This window comes from Sceloporus occidentalis, unplaced genomic scaffold, assembly GCF_023333645.1.
Source record: "Sceloporus occidentalis isolate IW3139 unplaced genomic scaffold, rSceOcc1.0.p SCAF_36, whole genome shotgun sequence".
Classification (NCBI taxonomy): Eukaryota; Metazoa; Chordata; class Lepidosauria; order Squamata; family Phrynosomatidae; genus Sceloporus; species Sceloporus occidentalis.
Window position 1 is genome coordinate 6665097 of NW_028317016.1, and position 7360 is coordinate 6672456.

Here is a 7360-nt window from a genome sequence, read left to right on the forward strand (position 1 = left end):
TTAATCGAAAAAATAATCGGCCAACTAATCGATTATGAAAATAATCGTTAGTTGCAGCCCTAATGTAAACAATAATAAAATAAAACATTATGTACCAGAAGTGAGACATATATATATATGTGCATAATATGCATTATATACTGAAGCTTCAATTAATTTACTATATATTGGGTTTCTATGCTATGCTCAATGCCAGGATTACATGCTGGAAAGTTGGAAGCCCCATGTGGAACTTAAAAATACCGGGACAGTAACTTTTGCTTCACTGGTGCTCACTCCATAACCAGCCTATTTACATACTGAGGCCCCGCCCCCTAGTTTACCTGCACCTCTGCCTTTAACCCCTTGATGACAATTGCCGGTCCGGGCACGTCACAGAAAAACATGTCGTTAACGACAAATGACGTGCCAGGACCGTCATTTGTTAAAACGGGTAAAAGATTTTTAATTTTTTTTACCCAAACGGCGTTGCTGTAATGCCTCGACCTCGAGGCATTCAGCAATGCCATGATCGGAATCAGGGGCCATGTCTGGCCCCTCCCCGGGGCGTCAACATACAATGTATGGCGGCGGACGCCCGTTTTAAAAGCGTTTAGGAGGCGATCAACGATCACCTCCTAAACTTAAATGGTGTCGCTGGAATGCCTCGATCAGGTCACAGCCGCAGCTGCCGGTGATCTTCGCCATCACCAAGATGGCGGCGGCCCGGGAAAAAAAATAATAAAGATGAAAAGGTTCGCTAGACGGTCTCCAGACCCTCTAGAGAACTCTGGCTCCACTTGCAGGTTGAATACAGGTACTGCATTCAACCATGCAAGTCAATGGAGCCCAGCTTTCTAATCACAGTGTGATTAGAAAAAATAAATTAAAAATAAAATAAAATTAATAATAATTAGAAAAAAAATAGTAAAAAACCAGTAAAATGTAAAAATAATTTCCCTCTGATGTCACTATCAGGGGAACCTTCAAGTTGAAAAAATATTTTAGAAATGTTTTAAAAAAGGCAAAAAAAAATTAAAATATATATATAAAAAATATATTTTTGTGAGCAAGTCCTAAAATTAGCACATTAGCTTAAAACAATTCTCGCATGGATAGAGTTAAAATACTGGCATATTAAATGCCCATGGGGTGTCTACTTTTAAAAAATGTAAGATTTGATGGGGTAAATTGAATTGGCCGGATTCAACAATGTCCCAATTAACACGGGGGGGAAGGATGGCCACACATCTAATTTCCAATTAGAAAAATGCACACGTACCAAATGTGGCCTTTTAGTTCCCCCCAAAAATGACAAACCCATGCATGTGGGGTATCACTGTACTCAGGAGATGTTGCTGAACACATATTGGGGTGTCGTGTGACAGCGGCATATACCAGGAGCTGTAAATTCATACATAAAGTAGGTGTGTGTGGGAAAAATACACACACAAAAATATTACTGCAAACTTTGAAAAAATGCTGGTGGTAAAATGTGTGCATGCAAAGAGTTAAAATACCAGCATTTAAAATACCCTATGGTGTCTAGTTTTCAAAAATATATGGTTTTGTTGGGCACACTGAAATGGCCCGGCTCAAAGATGTACCAAATAGGGCATGGGCAGTGGATCCCCAAATGCCAAAGTTCAACATTGAAAATGCGCATGCCCCAAATGTGGCCCTTTTTCCCCCAAACAGCCAGGCAAAATCATTCATGTGAGGTATCGCTGTACTCAGGAGATGTTGCTAAACACATATTGGGGTGTTTTATGATAGTGACATATACCAGAACCTGTTTATTCATACCTAAAGTAAAATGTGTGTGAAAAAACTAATGCAAAAAAAATGACTACCATAAAGTTTGACAAAGGCTGATGGTCAATTAGTGCTTGGAAAGGGTTAAAATACTAGCATTTGGAATACCCTGGGCTGTCTAGTTTTCAAAAATATATGACTTGATGGGTTTAATTGTATTGGCCGGCTTCAAAGATACCCGAAATGGCACATGGGGGGGAAGAATTACCAGATTTGGAAAAAATGGCTTTGAAATAGCAAAACGCTACCTGTACTTTTTGCCCCATAATGTGTAGAAAAAAGCAAAAAAACATAAAAACATTGGGTATTTCTAAACTCAGGACAAATAGTAGAATCTATTTAGCAGGTTTTTTCATTACCTTTTATAGATGAGTAAAAGATTTTTCAACTAAAAGTTAGAAACAGTCATTTTTTTCTAAATTTTTCACCATATTTTATACTTTTTTTAATAGTAAATAATATGATACAATCAAAACAATGTCATCTAAAGAAAGCCCTTCTTGTCCTGAAAAAAACTATCTAATGTGTGTGGGTTCAGTAAACGGGAAAGAAGAAAATTACAACTAAACACGAGCAGCGCAGAAATGTTAAAACGGCCATTGTCACGAAGGGTACAAAAAGTAAAATCAGCCTTTATAACGAAGGGGTTAATGGAATTATACCGTGATGCTTGAATGAAAAGATCAGAAGATAGTAGAGAACTATCACCAGAAGGCAGCTTAAGTCACAGATTTACATTTGGGCACCTAAATCTTACAAGCACAATGTTATGTCACTTTATGTTTCTCTGTTAACCCCTTAAGGACCAGGCTGTGTTTTACCTATTGTACCATTGGGACCGAGGCTGTTTTAATACTTTTGCGGTGTTCGTGTTTAGATGTAATTTTCTCTTCACTCATTTAGTGAACCCACACAAATTATATGTTGTTTTTTTCAGGACAAGAAGGGCTTTCTTCAGATACCATTGTTTTAATCATATTATCTAATTTCCCATAAAAAAAATAATAAAATATGATGAAAAATGTAAAAAAACCCCACATTTTCTGACTTTTACCCCAAAAATCTTTTACTCATCCAAAAAAGCTAATGAAAAAACCTACTAAATATATTCTACTATTTGTCCTGAGTTTAGAAATACCCAATGTTTTTATGTTTTTTTGCTTTTTTCTGCACGTTATGGAGCATTAAGTACAGGTAGCGTTTTGCTATTTCAAAACCATTTTTTCCAAATCTGGTAATTCTTCCCCCCATGTGCCATTTCGGGTATCTTTGAAGCCGGCCAATGCAATTTACCCCATCAAATCATATATTTTTGAAAACTAGACACCCCAAGGTATTTCAAATGCTAGTATTTTAACCCTTTCCATGCATAAGATTCTACCACCAGCCTTTGCCACACTTTGTGTTAGTATTTTTTTTTACACAAATTGTACTTTGGGTATACATTTATAGCTCCAGGTATACGTCACTATCAAACAACACCCTAATATGTGTTCAATAACATCTCTCGAGTACAGTGATACCACCCATGCATGGGTTTGACTGCTGTTTGGGGTTAAAAGGCCACATTTGGGAAGTGCGCTTTTTTTCCCCTATTTTGGTCAGTCTGTGCCTATGCCCTATCTTTGAGCCTGGCCACTACAATTTACCTCATAAAACCATATATTTTTGAAAACTAGACACCCCAAGGTACTTAAAATGGTAGTATTTAACCCTTTCCATGCATCAGATTCTACCACCAGCCTTTGCCACACTTTGTGGTAGTATTTTTTTTTATTTTTTTTTTCACACAAATTGTACTTTGGGTATAAATTTATAGCTCCAGGTATACGTCACTATCAAACAACACCCTAATATGTGTTCAGGAACATCTCCCGAGTTCATTCATACCCCACATGTATGGGTTTGTCTGGTGTTTGAGGTTAAAATGCCACATTTTGGAAGTGCGCTTTTTTTTTTCCCCATTTCGGTCAGTCTGTGCCTATGCCCTATCTTTGAGCCCGGCCACTCTAATTTACCCCATCAAACCATTCATTTTTTTAAATTAGACACCCCTTGGGTATTTGAAATGCTTTTATTTAAATTTTTCCACGTCAGGATTTTTGGGAAGATACAGCGCTAATTTTAGCACTTGCTCATAATAAACTTTATTTTTTTATTTTATTTATTTTACTCTTTTTGGACTTTTTTTTTACATTTTGCTGGAACTGGATAGTTCCTCTAAAGCATAATAATTTTTAAATGTTACCATGTTTTTTTTAAGCTTTTTCTTTTTTTCTTTTTTAATTTTTTTTCTTTTTTTTTTAAATATTTTACTAATCACATAGTGATTAGAAAGCTGGCCTCCATTGACTTGTATGGTTGAATGCAGTACCTGTATTCAACCAGCAAGTGGAGCCAGAGTTCTCTAGAAGGTCAGGAGACTGTCTAGCGAACTTTTTCAACTTTATTATTTTTTTCCCGGACCGCCGCCATCTTGCGGATGGTGAAGACTGCGTCCAGACATGGCCAATCATGCCGATCTCGGTGTTGCTGAATGCCTCGACATCGAGGCATTACAGCAACACCGTTTAAGCTTAGAAAGTGATCATTGATCACTTTCTAAGCTTGTTTAAGTCTGATGACGTGTCAGGCACGTCATAGGTCGTTAAGTGACCGTTTTGCATGACGTGCCTGACCCGGCAATGGACGTTAAGGGGTTAATTTCCTAATTTCATTAGGCTAAATGAGTCCTGTAAGAATTAATAATTCACAAGTATTTATAAAATGAATGGCTTAATACATTTTGATGAGAAAAGCTTCTACAAAAAATGCTTCTCTCATTTTTTTTCTGATTGCTGCTTTGCATGCAAGAATTGGAAAACAACAGATTTGAAAAAAGTTTCTGAAAACAGAACAATGTCGATCAGAAAGAACCCTGTTCTGTGTTCCTTTATTAGACTGCTTCTGGAGTTGTTGCATATTTCTTGTGTGACACAAAGCAGGGTCCATGTCTGCAGTTCTGGGGAGCATATAAGCCGATTCCACAAATATTTTAAATGTCTCCTGTATCTAGGATTTTTGGATGGATGGATGAACGTTTCTAAATTTTTTTGATAAACCCTTAATATTGTCACTATGAAACCCTCCCAGTAATAGAAAATTATGCAGAAAAAAACTGACAATGTTTCCAAAAAACAAGCAATTTCAAATGTTTTTTTGTTATGTGATGCGTGTTCCTCATGGTTTTCATATAGTAATGTGTTGAAACACAAAGTAATATGATCAATAGGCTCATGTACCTGGAAACTAGCAGTCACAAAAATCAGGAAATAATACCACTAATGTTTAAATGTTTAGTAGTTCCCTGATAACTAACAGCTCAGGCTCAATTTTCAAAACTATGTACAAGAAGGGATGCAATAATACATAGTTAAATATGTGAAATGTCTTTCAAGAAATCTTGCCATATCAACTTGGAAGGAGGAGCTCCCTAAGGTCGGCCCTTCATAACACATAATACTCATGCAAATGGCCGGGTTTGTGAATATTCTCTGGTAACCAATATGGCTTGTTAACTGTAACTACAACTTACATGATGCTTGGCCAGATTGTTGTCCATGGAGGATGTAGTTTCACAAGAACATGACAACTATGTAGTGATTTATTTTTTGTATCACTGACTGCTTCTCCACAACATATCTTTTCTAAGTAACCCAGCAGTGTGGGGTACTCAATGTAGTAAGTTGAAGCCACTTCTCAAATGCTCCAGGGCACTAACTTCCATAAGATAAGAGGTGCAAATGCCCCAAGGTGAAGGTTTGATTTAGCCACCCAACAGCAATACACCTGCGGCATCTTCTATTCCTATAAGCAGATGTGATGTAAGTGCCCCAGACTCTAGGAGCCCTAGGTATAGCTTTTAGGATTTGGCCTTGCCTTTAGCAGAGTCAGGGTCCTATGCTTAAGAGGTACACACACACAAAAGGCCTTCATACAATACATAACACAATGACTTGATGCACAATGTTGATTTCTTGTTTGTATTTCAGAGAGATCCTAACTGTTTGCGCCACTGGAGGAAACTCCTGGATTAGAACTTCTAATTGTAGAAACACATTTAACCCCTTCGTGACAAAGGCTGATTCTATTTTTTGTACCCTTCGTGACAATGGCTGTTTTATCGTTTCTGCGGTGTTTGTGTTTAGCTGTAGTTTTCTCTTAACCCATTTACTAAACCCACACAAGTTATATATTGTTTTTTTCAGGACAAGAAGGGCTTTCTTCAGACACCATAATTTTTTTCATATGATGTAATTTCCTATAATAAAAATAATAAAATATGACGAAAAATTGAAAAAAAAACACATTTTCTCACTTTTATTTGAAAAATCTTTTATTCATCATAAAAAACTACTGAAAAAACCTGCTAAATAGATTCTACTATTTGTCCCGAGTTTAGAAATACCCAATGTTTTTATGTTTTTTTGCTTTCTTCTACACGTTATGGGGCAATAAGTACAAGTAGAGTTTTGCTAATTCAAAACCATTTTTCTCTGAATCTGGTAATTCTGTCTCTATGTGGTATTTGGGGCATCTTTGAAGCCAGCAAATTAAATTTACCCCACCAAACCATATATTTTTGAAAACTAGACACCCCAGGGTATTTTAGATGCTGATAGTTTAACCCTTTCCATGCACAAATCCTACCACCAACCCTTGTCAAAGTTTGTGATAGTAATTGTTTTTGGTGTTTTTTTCACATACTTTGTACTTCAGGTGTGAAATTACAGCTCCTGGTATATGTTGCTGTCACACAACACCCCGATATGTGTTCAGCAACATCTGAGTACATTGATACCCCACATGCATGGGTTTGTCAGATTGTTTGGGGGCAAAAGGGCCACATTTGGAACATGAGCAATTCAAATTCAGTAGGAATTTTACATCTGGGTAAAGAAAAATGCTTGTACCCAACTATCAGTAGGGACAGGTTACAAGAAAGCCTGGCCTATCTCCAAGAAGGGATTTGATCTAGCACCTTAAGTGGTCCCTCATGCCACGGAATGGACACAGGGTTCACTTGACAGTGCAAATAAAAACGCTTAAAAATGGAGGAGCAAATAAAAGCTAAAAAACTGTAAATGTAACAAAAAATAATAAAAAAAAAAATACAAAAATGGAGCAGGAACAAAAAAAAATCAAAAATGGGAAACTGTGTGATACAGCTTGAAGCAGTCACCGACACAGAGTGCAGGTTTTCCAGGGCAATCTGGACAGTAAAATGTGGTGTCCTTTCTTTGCCCCCTGCTGTAGCATACCCTGCATCTCTTTTGGGGATTCTGCTTCTTTGCTGTAGGGGGGATTTTAAAAATAAAATGGGTAGCCCCAATTCTGTTGGTTCCCATCACTACTTCGGGACCAGGTGCATCACGGTACAAGATACCTGAAATTACTTCGAGCTGAAACTGCAAAAAAGACAGCTTCAGCCCAGTGTCTGCTTTTTTGTGCAGCAAAAAAGCGTTATAGGTTGCAATTTGCATTAGGTAAATTGCAACCTTCTTGTACCAGGCCTTTGTCTTCCTCA

At 37.2% G+C, this 7360-nt stretch overlaps 1 non-coding gene across 1 annotated transcript; it reads right to left on the reverse strand.

Annotated features, from left to right (window-relative positions):
• Window positions 1–6738: 6738 nt before the first annotated feature.
• LOC149297897 (small nucleolar RNA SNORA35) lies at window positions 6739–6868 on the reverse strand. The gene has a single exon (XR_016272475.1). It is a non-coding gene; the product is annotated as a small nucleolar RNA SNORA35 (small nucleolar RNA).
• Between the last annotated feature and the right edge of the window lie 492 nt (window positions 6869–7360).